The following is a 16,170-nucleotide window of genomic DNA, read 5'->3' as shown; positions in this document are numbered from 1 at the left end:
TGTGGAGAACAGTATGGAGGTTCCTTAAAAAGCTACAAATAGAACTACCATATGACCCAGCAATCCCACTACTGGGCATATACCCTGAGAAAACCATAATTCAAAAAGAGTCATGTACCAAAATGTTCATTGCAGCTCTATTTACAATAGCCCAGAGATGGAAACAACCTAAGTGTCCATCATCGGATGAATGGATAAAGAAGATGTGGCACATATATACAATGGAATATTACTCAGCCATAAAAAGAGACGAAATTGAGCTATTTGTAATGAGGTGGATAGACCTAGAGTCTGTCATACAGAGTGAAGTAAGTCAGAAAGAGAGAGACAAATACCGTATGCTAACACATATATATGGAATCTAAGAAAAAAAAAATGTCATGAAAAACCTAGGGGTGAAACAGGAATAAAGACACAGACTTACTAGAGAATGGACTTGAGGCTATGGGGAGGGGGAAGGGTAAACGGTGACAAAGCGATAAAGAGGCATGGACATATATACACTACCAAACGTAAGGTAGATAGCTAGTGGGAAGCAGCCGCATAGCACAGGGAGATCAGCTCGGTGCTTTGTGACCGCCTGGAGGGGTGGGATAGGGAGGGTGGGAGGGAGGGAGACGCAAGCGGGAAGAGATATGGGAACATATGTATATATATAACTGATTCATTTTGTTGTGAAGCTGAAACTAACATACCATTGTAAAGCAATTATACTCCAATAAAGATGTTAAAAAAAAAAAAAAAAAGCCCATCAGTGAGTGGCGAGTGACAACAAGCTCAGGGATCCCACTGATTCTGCATTATAGTAGTTGTATAATTATTTTATTACATATTACAATGTAATAATAATAGAAATAAGGTGCACAATAAATGTAATGCGCTTGAATCATCCCGAAATCATCCCCCCCCACCCGCCCCCATCCGTGGAAAAATTGTCTTCCACGAAACCGGTCCCTGGTGCCAGAAAGGTTGGGGACCACTGCTCCAGAGCACTTGCCTGCCCAGCACTTGATCTTAAGGTCTGGGGCCCAGCCCCTCCCAGACGGTGGATCTGGTTTTACTCAGGCCCTATGTCAGCACCCAGGAGAGAGGCCAGTTCTGGAGTATATATGGTATACTATTATGTGAGAGGTTCCTCAGGCACTGAATAAGGAAATGAATGTTTTCTTCTATCAACACCAATGTTTTCTTCCTCCAACCAAGACCAACAGGAAAAAAGGGGGCTGCACACCAATAAATCAAGCATGTTTTATCCACTGGGAGGGGGATGCCCAGTATGCAGGATTAAAAGGATATTGAGGGCTTCCCTGGTGGCGCAGTGGTTGAGAGTCTGCCTGCCGATGCAGGGAACACGGGTTCGTGCCCCAGTCCGGGAAGATCCCACATGCCGTGGAGCAGCTGGGCCCATGAGCCATGGCCGCTGAGCCTGCGTGTCCGGAGCCTGTGCTCCGCAACGGGAGAGGCCACAACAGTGAGGCCTGTGTACCGCAAAAAAAAAAAAAAAAAAAAAAAAAGATATTGAGTACACCTACAGCAAAATTGCCTCATTTTACAATTGAGAAATCCAAGGGCCAGAGAGGAAAGTGATTGTTCATGGACTTTCTACCGACAAGGGTGTAGTTGGGAGTAGAGGCCAGATCTCCTGGCTCCTGGCTGAGTGCTGTTTTTCCATCATGTGTCAGGATGAAGGCCTTGGGTCCTTCTGGCTGAGATATGCAGTGGGGTTAACAAAAGTGCTGGCTTGAGGGGAAATAATAATACAGGTGACCAGGCGGGGGTTGGAAACACAAAGAACAGGAAATCATTTAGGATCAGAACAGAGCACCTCATCAAAGCCAGAAACGCAGGAGAGGGTCACTCATTCTGCAGCACGCCTTGCCACCAGGGCCAGGACCACAGTGTAAAAGAGTGAGAACAGCACCAGCTGGCACAGGCTGAAAAGCTACAGGGCATCTACAGGGCAGGTGGAAAGAAATGCACTTACTGGAAAGGGCTTCGGTGAAGACAGCCAGTTCTTGGGAAGATATCCCAGGCCTGGAGAAAGGAACAGACAAGGAGTGAGTCCGGGGGAGCAAGCCCCTTATGGAAAACGCCGTGGGCTCTGTCAACTTAAGGTCATTGGTGGGTCAGAGCTACAGCTAGGATGGCAACCCAGGTGGAGTCCAGGGACTCTGAGGAAAAAGCTTTGACTCTGGGGTATAGTAGGGATCGAAAACTGAAATGCCTTCAGTAGCTGGAGGCATAATAAAAATAAATGATGTGAGTAGGGTGACTAGAAGCCTTTGCCCCACCACCCCTGTCCATCCCTCTGGAAAAAAAAATATATTAATAACTACCAACTTAAAGAAAGATGGATTTCTAGGTTGTGACTAAGTTGAGTCTCATATCATAGTTGAGAGTGGTGGAAACTGTGGCAAATAGATAACTTCCCAGCAAACAGGGCAGCTGCTTTTCAGTCCCAGCAAATTTCTGATCTGTCAGAATGCAAAGTCAGTACTGCTAGCTTTCCAACTTCCCAATAGACACTAGAAATCTAGACGTTTATGTGTAACCTCCTGAGTTTTTACTGTTGGCAACACATTCAAATATTTTAAACCTGTGCAGACTAGGCACAGGTCCTATCCTAGAGCAGGAGGCGGGGTGGGGTGGAGTTTATATCCAAGGATCAAAAGAAACAGGCCCTGCTTCCCTAAGGGTCCTGAAGCAGATCGCCAGCTTAAAGGAAAGTTCATACTGCTACAAATCCCATATCTAGGTCTAAATCCTCATCCCTTGCGGCCAGACAGGTTTTGGAATTCAGCAGTTTTCAGGTTTTTAATTTTTCAGATTTATGGGCCCCAGAGAACTCCGAGGCAGTACCCTATTAACAAACACATCAATTTTTCTGTAGCAAAGCATATACATTTTCAGAAATCAAGTGAGATAAATAAAGAGTATAAATAATCTCACATAAGTTCCAGTCAAGTTTTGCCACCAGATGAGACAGTTGCAAACTTATGAAAAAAATATTTTTTCAAATTCATTGGGATTTCAGAATTACTGATAGGAGATTGTGGACCTATTATAAGGGAGAGACAACCAATGAGTAATGGGTACATACTCCATTAATTAACAGACACACAGAATTTATGCCTGATGACCTCTACCCTTTGGAAAGTATGTTTGTATCTTTGCTAACTGGCAACATCTCTGCTATCTCCCCTTTGGCTCCAGGGGAGAGGTAGTGTTTTGCCCTTTACCACCGTCCCCCTAGCTGGGGCAGGTCCTTCCCTTAATCACCTCAGCACAGCTGAGACAGGCTGTCAGGGAAGTTTAGCACAGGCAGTCACGCCCTTCCAGATGCTCTTAGAAGAGGCTTCTCTCAGAGACGCCACCCCCAGTGGGCCCTGCCTTGACTGCCTCCCAGTTGGGCTCCCAAATATCTTGATGCCTCAAGGTCCACACCAAACTCTCAACAAGGACCCAAACCAAGGGAAAAGTTCTCCTTCCTCTCTAGTTCCCCCCCGCTTCCATGCTGAAGTTTTACACCCCAGGAATTTATAATTGTGGACCTATTATAAGAAGGGCAGACAGCCAATGAATAATGGGTACACACTCCATTATTTAGGTGGATGACTGCCAGTGGAATTATGTTTCCCTTCAAAAGAATTCCCACCCTAACCCTCAGGGCTTTGGTTATCCTGAGCTCCATCCCCTCTCAACCCTCAGGACAATTACAACATAAAACCTAGTATCAGCACAATCTGGATTATGGAATCTCAGTGGGTGTATCCACAATCCACTCTGTGCTACACTGGACCTAGTCCAGCTCACTTCAAAGTCCCAGAGGAAGATCAGGTGTGCATATCTCTCCTGCAGCTTTAGAGGTTCTGCTCCTGAGTCTCTGTGCATTACTCCACAAAGAATAACATACACACATCTCCAGCGAAATAACCAAACAGAGCACAGTCTAAATCCAAATATGGAAAAGAATCCTTTCTCCTGTGGAAGACACAATTCTGCAAGGTCTTGGCTTTGCTAAAATACCTCTTTGGGGCAAGACACACCAGATTTACATTACAAAATAAAGCACTTGGTTTAGCTTCTCAACATCTCTACTCTGATAGCCTCAGTCTCCCTCAGTAACAATATTTTTGTGTCTCTAGAGGTAGAAGCATTCCAAAACAACATACCCAAAGACAAACGGAAGTCTCTTCTTCCAATGAAGATTACTGTTGAAGAACTCATAAAAGAGCTCCTCCCATTTCCAGGCTACTGAAGGTTTATAAAGATCAGCATACTAGTCTCAACACATTCCAGGTGTGTGTGTGTGTGTGTGTGTGTGTGTGTGTGTATTGTATTGTAATCAATAAGTAACTGTGGGTGATACATGATAACATGTGAATATCCTATTGCTCAATAATCCTGCAAATGGCATTATTTCATTCTTTTTTATGGCTAAGTAGTATTCCATTATATGTATGTACCACATCTTCCTTATACATTCATCTGTTGATGGACACTGAGGTTGTTTCCATATATTGACAATTGTAAATAATGCTGCTATGAACATTGGAGTGCATGTATCTTTTTGAATTAGTGTTTTAGTTTTTTGGGGGTATATACTCAGAAATAGAATTGCTGGGTCATATGGTAGTTCTATTTTTAGTTTTCTGAGTCACTTTGGAATCATGGGTTCTTTTCTAACTCAAGATAATATAACCATTACCATCATTATTCTTTTTGATGGTCAACTTATCACAAACTTGGCCAGCGGGAACAACTTTAAGCTAGCTCCTATATCCTCTGACATGTCCCCATTAATTGTGAGCACTTCCTCACGTTTGTGCACCAGATGTCTCCAACTTACTGTGTACTTTCTGTATCCCAGACTTGGAATCAGCCATTTCTCCAAAGAACCTGAGTTCCTTTCAGTGGAGAACAATATTTAGAAGTCAGCATCTGCATACTAGGTATGCCCAATGTTATTGAAATATTATTGCTTCTAGGCTTTTCAGGAGCCTAGAAAATAAAAATTTCAGAGCTAGAAAATATAAAACCATGAGTTAATATTGATAACTCCAATGCAAATCAAATCAAAATTTTAAGAAAATGATTCTTCCTAACCTTCTCCTATTACAACTGGTATCTCCCTTCTGCCATAGTGAGAAAAAACCTGGTTTCCAACAATTTTCTCTAACCTATAATAGATACAAAATATTTTCAAAATTTCTTCACTGATATCATTATAAAAAACAAACCTAAGAAAAGATCAGTATTTCTCTGTAATTCTTTTTGTACTTAAAATACATTTTATTTAGGGAGTACACTGCTCAAAAGTCAGTTGAATTAATTCTTTCTTCTGAATGGCCATGGTATCAATTTGATAGTTTCATTAATTAGGTTAATTTGTGGCTGTTTGTGTTCAATGTTAGGACTTGCCTTTTAAATTTTTGTTGATTTAATATGCAAAACATTTAATGGTTCAAAAGTGAAAACTATATAAAGCACTAAGCTCAAAGAACTTGCATTTCATTTTCAACATTTTTGTTAGTTGCTGCTTTATCCTTCCCATATTTTTTAAAATTATAAGCAAATATATATGTAGTCTTATTTATCTCCTTTTCATATGTTTACATTAAATATACTCTTTCATACCTTGCTTTTTTTCATTTAACAAAATATTCCTTGAAAACACTCCTTATCAGTACATAGAGATCTTTGCTGTATAGTATTCCATTGTTTGGATGTACCATCATTTGTTCAACTAATCTTATATAGATGGGCATTTTAGGCAGTTCTCTATTTCTTCTCTGAAAATTGATTTGTTTAAACTTTAGTGACAATTTTGGAAATTTTTATTTTCCAAGGGAATTATTTATTTCAACTAGGTTTTCAAATGTATTTGCATGAAACTGTGCAGAGTGGTGTCTTAAATGTTTAACATTTTCTTCTCTTTCAATGCTTACATATCCCTTGTCATTTCTTGTTTTGTACATTTTCTCCCTTGTTTTCGTTTCATGATTAGGTTAGCTGGTGGTTTGTCTATTTAATTGTTTTTTCAAAGAACAATTTAGATTATTTTTCCCAAAGATTTATTTATTTTTCCTATTGTAATAATTAATTTCTGCTTTCTAATCTTTATTATTTTCTTCTCCCTGTTTTCTTTTGGTTTATTTTACTCTTCTCTTTCTAGGTTTGGAATTGAAATTTTAGTTCATTTATTTTTTGATCTTCCATTTTTACTGATAATATTATTTTAGGCTATTGATTTTCCTCCTATCACTGCTTTAACTGTTAATTCTTCCTCTAACTCCTATATTTCCTATAAAGTAGACTTAGATCTAGAAGCCTGATTAGATTTTTATCCAAGAATACTTCACCAATGGTGTTGTGTGCTTCAAATTACATTTTACCACGAGGCACATATTACCAGCTGTTCTAGTTTTATTGTTGCTAAAGGTCTTCGGATTCTGGTGGTGTCGGCCAATTTTCTCCACTTTAACGTTCCCTATCAACATTTTACCTAATATTTTGGGTAGCTAGATAGCCTTTATTTCATTAGAGGTTGCAAAATGGTGGAGGGCTATTCTATCACTGCTTCTTTATTCATTAGCTGAAATTCATCTATAAAAGAGGACTTTTCCTCATTAATTATTTCATTTATATGGGAAAGGTAGGATCCTTGATGTTTTTCCCTTGATTCATCAATGTTTAGAGTAGTGACTTAGTAATCTAGCAACCTCCAATGGTAACCAGTGTGTTTTTAAAGTATCATCATGAATTCAGATTTATATATATTTGATGTTTCAATCTGTTGCAGTCATTATCCTGTTTTTACTTAACTTTTAAATTTTTACACTTGTATCTCTTTTCTCTTGCTGTGGAAATCTAAGTTTCTAATAGCATTAACACAACTATTTGTTGTTTTTCCTACATCATGTCACTATTAGTGTTACAAAAAAGAATGCAATATAAAATTTCTTTGTGGTTCTTTTCTTCTTTAGACTATACACCACTAAGGGTATCCTATATTTTTAAATAAGGAGTTATTTTCTCTATGCCACTATAGCATCAAATTGATATATGGTTAAGTTCATTTGTTTCCATTTGTGTTCAATTTTAGGGATTTGTTTTTTCCCATTTTTGAATTATATAAACATTTATATGGTTCCAAAGCCAAAAATGCACCCACAGAACTTTTTCTTCTGTCCTTGCCCCTTCATCTTGCACCCTCTCTTCCAATCTAGGAAACCGTTCTCATTTGTTTGTTTGTTTGTTTTGTTTTTTTCTGCGGTACGCGGGCCTCTCTCTGTTGTGGCCTCTCCCGTTGCGGAGCACAGGCTCCAGACGCACAGGCTCAGCGGCCATGGCTCAAGGGCCCAGCCGCTCCGCGGCATGTGGGATCTTCCCAGACCAGGGCATGAACCCGTGTCGCCTGCATCGGCAGGCAGACTCTCAACCACTGCGCCACCAGGGAAGCCCTCTCATTAGTTTTTGATGTATCATTTCATTGTTACCTTTTGAAAAATATCACAAATATGTTTATGATTTATTTACCTGTTTCTCACACAAAACGTAGCACAACATAAACACCGTCCTGCATCTTGCTTTATCTCATTTAACAATCGCCTAGTGATAGTTCCATACCAATATACAGAGGCCTTCCTCACTCCTTTTTAGTTGTGTAGTTCTCCATTGCTTGGATGCCCCATAGTTTACTAGACCATTTCCCTATCACTGAACATTTGGGTTGTTTCCAGTTTTGTTTTTGTTTTGTTTTGTTTTGTTTTTACTATAGCAAACAATGCCACCATAAGTAGCTTTATGCCTATTATAATAATTTTTATGTAATAACAATTTATGTTATGACATAAACATAAATTGCTATATGTCATAACAATTTCATATTTTTGCAAGTATGTCTCCAGGAGACTTTCCTGGAATGAGCAGATGTTGGGTCAAAGGGTAAATGCTCATGTAATTTTTCTAGACATTGCCAAACTCCTCACCATAGCGGTTATACTACATTTTTTTGCCTTGCCACTAGCAATGAGAAGGCCTGTTTCCTCACAGCCTCACATAGTCAAAGTTTTGGATTTTTGTCAATCTGATAGGTGAGAAATGGCAACTCAGTGCAGTGTTATTTAGCATGTCTTTGTTTTAATTTAGTTTTTACTTTTTAAAATGTTTTTCATTGTAGTAAAATATACGTAAGTTTTAACTTTTAAACCACTTTTAAGTGGACAGTTCAGTGGCATTAAGTATGTGCACATTGACTACCGCCACTGTCCATCTAGAGAACTTTCATCATCCTAAGCTGAAACTCTATACCTATTAAACAATAACTCCCCACTCCTCCTTCCCCTCATCCCCTGGTAACCTGTGTTCTACCTTCTGTCTCTATGTATTTAAGTATTCTAGGTACCTCATGTTAAGTGGAATCTTACAATATTTGTATATTTGTGTCTGGCTTATTTTACTTAACAGTATATCCTCAAGGTTCATCCATGCTGTAGCATGTATTAGAATTTCACTCCTTTTTAAGGCTAAATAATATTCCACAGTATGTATATGCTCCATCTTGTTTATTTATTCATCCATTGATAGACAGTGGGGTTGTTTCCATCTTTTGGCTATTGTGAATAATGCTGCTATGAATATTAGTTTACAAGCATCTGTTCAAATCCCTGCTTTCAATTCTTTTGTATATATACCCAGAAGTGGAACTGTTGGATCATATGGTAATTCTATGTTTAATTTTTTGAGGAACTGTCATATTTTTTTTTCACAGCAGCTGCATGACTTTACATTGCCACCAGCAACGCCCAAGGGATCCAATTTCTCCACATTTTTGTCAACACTTGTTTTCTGGGTTTTTTGATAATAACAATTCTAATGGGTCTGAAGTGGTATTTCATTGTGGTTTTGATCTGCACTTCCCTCATTATTAGTGATGTTGAACATCTTTTCATGTGCTTATTGGTCATCTGTATATCTTCTTTGCAGAATTGTCTTTTCAAGTCCTTTGCCCATTTTTGAACTAGAGTTGTGTGTGTGTGTGTGTTGTTGACTTTTAGGAGTCCTTTATATATTCTGGATATTAATCCTTATCAGATATATGATTTGAAAATATTTTTTCTCATTCTGTGAACTGCCTTTTTACTCCATTGATAGTGTCCTTTAGCATACATAAGTTTTTAATTTTGATGAAGTCCAATTTGTCTTTTTTTTTCTTTTGTTACTTATGCTGTTGGTACCATATCAAAGAAATTATTGCCAAATCTGATGTCATGAAGATTGTTCTCTGTTTTCATCTGAGTTTTTATAGTTTTAGCTTTTATGTATAGGTCTTCAATCCATTTTGAGTTTGTTTATTTATTTATTTATTTTTGACCACAACACACAGCTTGTGGGATCTTAGTTCCCCGACCAGGGACTGAACTCGGGCCCTTGAAGTGAAAGCACAGAGTCCTAAACACTGGACCACCACTACATTCCCAATTTTGAGTTAATTTTTATATATGATGTTGGATGAGGGTCCAACTTCATTAATTTGGAAATGGATATCCAGTTTTCCCAGCAGCATTTGTTGAAAAAGTCCTTTCACCATGAATGGTATTGGCACCCTTGTTGAAAATCATCTGACCATATATATAAGGGGTTATTTCTAGGCTCTCTATTCTATTCCATTGGTCTATATGTTTGTCTTTATGCCAGTTCACAGTGTTTTAATTACTGTAACTCTGTAATAAGTTTTGAATTCAGGAAGTGTGAGACCTACAACATTTTTCTTCTTTTTCAAGATTGTTTCTGTTATTTGGGGTCCCATGAGAGTCCACATGTATTTTAAGATGTATTTTTCTGCAAAAAATGTTAGGCTTCTGATAGGGATTGCATTCAATCTGTAGATCACTTTGGGTGGTACTGAAATCTTAACAATATTAAATTTTTCATTCCATGAACACAAGATGTTTTTTGCATTTATTTGTGTCTTCTTTCATTTCTCTGCGCGATGTTTTATAGTTTTCAGTATACAACTCTTTCACTTACTTGGTTAAGTTAATTCCCAAGTATTTTTATTCTTTTTGATGCTATTATAAATGGAATTGTTTTCTTAATTTCCTTTTCACATTGTTCATTGTAAAATATTTCTCTTACGATGAGCAGGCTGAGCACCTTTTCGTGTGTGGTTTTTTTTTTTTTTTTTTTTTTGCAGTACACAGGCCTCTCACTGTTGTGGCCTCTCCCGTTGCGGAGCACAGGCTCCGGACGCACAGCCTCAGCGGCCATGGCTCACGGGCCCAGCTGCTCCGCGGCATGTGGGATCCTCCCAGACCGGGGCATGAAACCCTGTCCCCTGCATCAGCAGGCTGACTCTCAACCACAGCACCACCAGGTAAGCCCCCTTTTCGTGTGTTTAAAGGCCATTTGTATTTCTTTTTCTGTGGAATTGTCTGTTCATATTTTTTACTCATTTTTCTATTGCACCGTTGGCATTTTTCTCTCAATTTTTAGGAGCTCTTTATATATTACTAATATTAGCCTTCTGGGTTGAGGTTTCAGTCACAGAGGTATATGTATTTGTCAAAAATCAGAGAATGTACAATTAAGATTTGTGTATTTCATTCTATTTAAATTTTATATCACAAGAAACACCTTACACAAATACTGAATTCTGGTTAATAATATACATGCATCAATATACCAGTTTGTGATTTATTTTGAAACACAACAAAAAATAATATAGATTGACGGATGGATATAGATAAATTACATACATGATAAGGCAAGTAAAATGTTGATGGTAGGATCTAGAGGGTGCGTGTTCTCTACAAAATTTTTTCAACTTTGCTACATGTTTGAAAATTTTCATAATGAAATATTGGGGAAAATATTAGCCCTCTAATGATAGACATTACAAATATTTTCTCCAAGTTGTCAGGATTTTTTACTTGCTTATAGTTTTTCCTCATGAAAAGTGTTCTTTTAAAAGCTTATGTATAAATGCATTTATGAATCTTTTATTGCTTCTTCATTTTGAGTCATATTTTGTGGGGTTTTCCCTTTCTTATGTTATATAGCAATTCATTCACACTTTCTTCTACTACTTGCATTATGTTCTTTGTGTGTCTGTGTGTATTTCAGTTGTGATTATTTTTTAAGAAATAAATCACTGTAGCTTCAGTGAAGTGCCCTGTGCCACCCTAGTCTCTGTCCCCTTACCCCTCACTAGAGGTAATCACTCCTGTGCTTTGGTTATATATGTTTACTATATATGATATATATACTTATAATGCATATATAAATTTATAATACATATATATTTACAATACATATATATATTTACAAACAATAATATAATTATGTTTTTCACATTTGTAAAACATATTCATAAATAACGCCTTTCTGGAACTTGCTTTCTTTGATCAACATTATATTTTTGAAATTTATCCAAGCTGAGAGATATAACTCTAATCTATCCATTTTAATTATTACATGAAATTTTCCTAAAACATGCTGCATTTATTTATCAATCCTCCCATTTGTGCATATTAGTGTGTTTCAGATGCCTCTCAGTTAAAAGAAAGCTGTCATAAACATTGTTGTACACACCTTGTGCACATGTGCATGTTTCTCCAGGGAAGACATCTAAGAGTGGAACCGCTGGTTTACAGGATATGCACATCTTCAATTTTATTAGATAAGTGATTTATACAATCATCAGCAGTGATTACTACCTGACAACTTAATATTATTGGACTTTAAAATTTCTGGCAATGAGTAGGTATAAAACTGTCTCATTGTGGCTTTAATTTGCATTTCCTTGATTCCTATGAAAATGTGCATCTTTTCAGATATTTACTGGCCATGCAGATTTCCTCTTCTGTAAATTGCTTCTTCATACCCTTTGTGAATTTTTCTACTGCCCATTTGCATGAGCATGGAAACTGTGTAGTCACACAGGGCCCTGCACTTAGAAGGGCCTTGTGCTTTGTTTAATGCTCTGCTGGTGCTGTTTTGAAATTCTTAATAATTTCTTACAAGGGGCCCTGCATTTTCATTTTGCACTGGGCTCCACAAATTGTGTAGCTGGTCCTTAGGCTGAGCCATGTTTGAACTGAGTTTTGACAGACAAAAAGGGATTCACATAGATCTGCATTGTTCAATATGGTGGCCACTTACCCTTATTGTTCAATATAGCAGCTACATTAATTTAAATTAAGTAAAATTAAAAATTCAGTTCCTCAGTCTCATGAGCTTTGTAACCCTTTAGACTGTGCCCTGTGGGAACCACTGACCCATGTAAAACCAGAAGTGCATGGAAAGATCTGGGTTTGAGGAAGACAGCCCTCATGGTAATGTGAAGGACTAGATAGGCAACTCAGAAGTCAGGGGAGCAGACAGAAAGCTCTGACACAAACCCAAGTGAGAAGTGAGGCTTTTGGGGGAGCAGAGGATCAGAAGGTCAGGGTCTCAGAGAGAGAAAATCCACAGGATCTTGGTGGCTGTCTGGACATGTGGAGTAATGGAGAGGGAAGAATTGAGGGTCAGACTTGGGTGACTGATAAATGGGGCTGCTTTAACCAAATCCAGAAGAATAAACAGATTTTACGGGAAGGTACTGAAGTTGGCTTGGACACATTCTTGAAGTATTCTGGGACAGTTGTTCACCAGTCTCCCTACCTGCTAAATGAAGGTAGTGGTAGCATCTGTCCCACAGGACTGATGTATTAATAATCAACTGATACAGATATGTGAATACACTTTGTTAATGTTTAAGTGTCATATACATGTTATCTAGCATCAGTCCTGTATGTATCTGAGGTCCGATGGAAGGAAGAAGCAGGGGAGGGACTGAAATACTGCCTGCGTTTGCACAAAAGGAGCACCATCCATCTAGTTCAGTGAGACAGAAGATGCTGGAGGAAAATGCTGAAGAGAATGAAAAATGTGGATAGTCAAGTAAGAAATACAGGATAACAAATCATCAATTAGAAATACACCCCAGCTGCTTCTAAACATAATAAATTGTCAAAGCTTTCCATCAAGTGGAAGAAGATGGAGTTACAATGAGATCTGGGAGAAAACACATATTAAAAAATTCAACTAAGCAATTAGTAGCAGCATTTACTGTAGATTAGAAACTCTCTCCAGAATTACTTCTGCCTTGGAACATACATAGCATATATTCCAAACTGCTGTTACTTTTTTTTTTTTTACTTGATAGCATATATTTATTGGATTTGTTTTTCTCCCCTTAACCTCACTCTTAATGGGCTCAGATTTTTAACATTCTCCCCTCCTCCACTTATTAATTTTTTTTATTGGAGTATAATTGCTTTACAATGTTGTGTTAGTTTCTGCCACACAGCGAAGTGAATCAGTCATACGCATACACATCCCCTCCCTCTTGGACCTCCCCGCCTGCACCCACATCCCACCCAACTAGGCCATCACAGAGCACCAAGCTGAGCTCCCTATGCTGCTACATTTTGATTTTCATCTGCAGACACAGAGTTAAAATGTAATATGTCCTTAAAGCTGATTGCTAGTTCAAACTTGTCATTAAGCATACTGCTTCCTAACGTTTGATTATATGTTTGGAAAACTGCTAGGAAGTTTAACTATGTGATTGATTAGACAGTATTTGGGTGTGAAACGTAACTCTTTGATGCATGCTGTTCTTCCAGAATTTGGAGGTAATGTGCAAGATTCTTAAATTAGTTTTGCTTTTGTGAAGTAAGCAAATAACCTGATGTTAAACCTTAGTTAGGCTATTTAATTAAATTCCGTACCTATCTATTGAAGATATATCACAGCAAGGCAGAGTGGTAGGGCATGGTCCTTCCTTCAAGGAGCTGATATCTCTTAGCAGAGACACCTATAAACTAGTACTGAGGGAAATGAGTGAGTGCTCACAGAATTCAAAACAGTCTGGGGTGATATGGTCAAAAGGAAGAGTAAGAACAGTAGCTGCCATCAGAGATCAGGAATCCATAGTTTTATGACTCAATGTGAAGTTATCTGAATAAGGCTCTGAGAGCCAAGCTAATGTCAAGGTCAGCATCAGCCCTCCATCTCCCTGGGTGATGCGGACAGCAGAAATCCTCCACTTAGTTAAGCTGGCTGTGGCCAGGACATCGGCAGCTCCTCCCACTGACAGGGAGTCTGGCTGCCCATCCCTTCAATCTGGGCTGGCCTCGTGGTCTCCTCTAATCCACAGAATGTGGCATATGTGACCCTGTGTGATTCCCCAGCTATGCCTTAACGAGTCTGACAGCTTCCACCTCCACTGTCTTGGATGCTGCCCACAGACTGACAATGGAGCCCCTGGAGGACGAGAAGCCCTGAAGATTCTCCAGAAGGAGAACCATGGCCTTCAGTGGATGGCATCACCAAGTGCCAGACATGTAAGTGAGGTCACCTTTGACCCTCAGCTTAGCTGACTTTCCAGTTCAGGGGTTGGCAAACCACAGCCTGCAGACCAAATCTGGCCCTCAGCCTGTTTCTTTGTAGGGCCCTTGAGCTACGAATAGCTTTTGCTTTTTAAAGGTTTGTAAAAAAAAAAAAAAAAAAATTATCAATGAATAACAAAGAAGAATATGCAACAGACACAAAACCTAAAATATGCACGAGCTACCACCCCTTACAGAAACTTTTGCCAGCCCCTGTTAGAGCTGAATATAACTGTGTGAGTAAATCCAGACAAAACCACAGAGGAGTCAGCCAACCAACCCTCAGAATCGTGAGAAATATTAAATGGATATTTTTAATATATGAGATGCAATAGATAACTGAATCACAAGCTGAATAAACGCTACACAAGGAACAAGGAAACTGCCTCGAAGGAAATAAGCTCTCGAAGGTTTTGGACCTTTTCTTCCCAATCATTTCACTTGAGAGGATTTCGTCCCCCTAGTCTGCTGTCCATGGCTCTGTTTTGCATCCTAGGGAGGTTTTGCCATCTATGAGCACATATATCCACTCATTATTCATAGGACATTCAAAACATTTTAAAAACAGGTATCGGAATATAACTTTTCAAAAATAAAAATACAGAATTTGTAAGATATAATATCAGTGTCCTAAAGCATCCTTCCAAATACAGAGGTCTATTTTTTTCCGTATATTACTCTATTTGCAATGGACCCTTCCTAGTTTTCTTACCAATGGATTTCCTTTACTTAGTGAGGTGAAGTGTCAGCCAAGGTGAGGTGAAGAATGGTTGTGATAAAGGCATCAGCAGGTAGCAATCACTTTACCCTTTGCAAAGGCACAGCTACCTGCCAGGGCTGGAGCCAGAAAAAGAATCACAACCAGGGATTCAGATCTGAATATTTACACAGTGTCAAAGAAGTCCAGTGCCTAGACTTACACTGCTACTATCCACAAATAATTTTGTTGTACACCCATTTTAACTCCTATTTCCACCTCTATTATTTTCAGAGAACCTCCAAAATACCATAAATAATTTTTAAATGTACATTTCACGCCCCTATTCTTTTTCCTTCCCATAGGGAAAAAAAAACCAAAAAAACAATGCTTTTGTAAGGGAGAAGCAGTTGAACCAAGAAATCTGTAAACAAAAAGAAACGGGGGGCGGGGGGGGGGTACTTCCCTGGTGGCGCAGTGGTTAAGAATCTGCCTGCCAATGCAGGGTACACGGGTTCAATCCCTGGTCCAGGAAGATCCCACGTGCTGCGGAGCAACTAAGCCCGTGCACCACAACTACTGAGCCTGTGCTCTAGTGCCTGTGAGCCACAGCTACTGAGCTCCCGCACCTAGAGCCCGTGTTCCGCAACAAGAGAAGCCACCGCAATGAGAAGCCCACACACCGCAATGAAGAGTAGCCCCCGCTTGACGCAACTAGAGAAAGCCCGTGCGTGGCAACGAAGACCCAACGCAGCCAAACTTAAATAATAAATTAATTAATTAAAAAAAAAAGAAATGGGGGCCCATATTTATAGTCTTCACGTAAATGTGTAGATCACAATTGGGGATGGGTGGTTATGACGAGGCTTGAAGTTAAACAGATGATCCAGACCCACCTGATTTTGAGCAAAGCACCATTATGATCAATACTACACATCTAAGTTTGCATTTGGCCTAGAGCAGTGTGGTAGCTCCTTTCCAAATATTTTCCCTCCGACTCCGCAGTGAGCCTTATCTCCTCCTGTTCACGCCTTG

The 16,170-nt window shown here is 39.0% G+C and overlaps 1 long non-coding RNA gene across 1 annotated transcript in view; it reads right to left on the bottom strand.

Annotated features, from left to right (window-relative positions):
* LOC117312131 (uncharacterized) overlaps nucleotides 1-16,170 on the bottom strand; it is a 36,190-nt gene that overhangs the window by 17,844 nt on the left and 2,176 nt on the right. Inside the window, exon 2 of the long non-coding RNA XR_012331373.1 lies at nucleotides 1,985-2,034. This is a non-coding gene — a long non-coding RNA (uncharacterized lncRNA). The remainder of the gene's footprint in view (nucleotides 1-1,984; nucleotides 2,035-16,170) is intronic.

The sequence above is a fragment of the Tursiops truncatus genome, chromosome 4 (genome assembly GCF_011762595.2).
Source record: "Tursiops truncatus isolate mTurTru1 chromosome 4, mTurTru1.mat.Y, whole genome shotgun sequence".
Taxonomy (NCBI): Eukaryota; Metazoa; Chordata; class Mammalia; order Artiodactyla; family Delphinidae; genus Tursiops; species Tursiops truncatus.
This window is presented reverse-complemented; position numbering and strand designations above follow the sequence as displayed.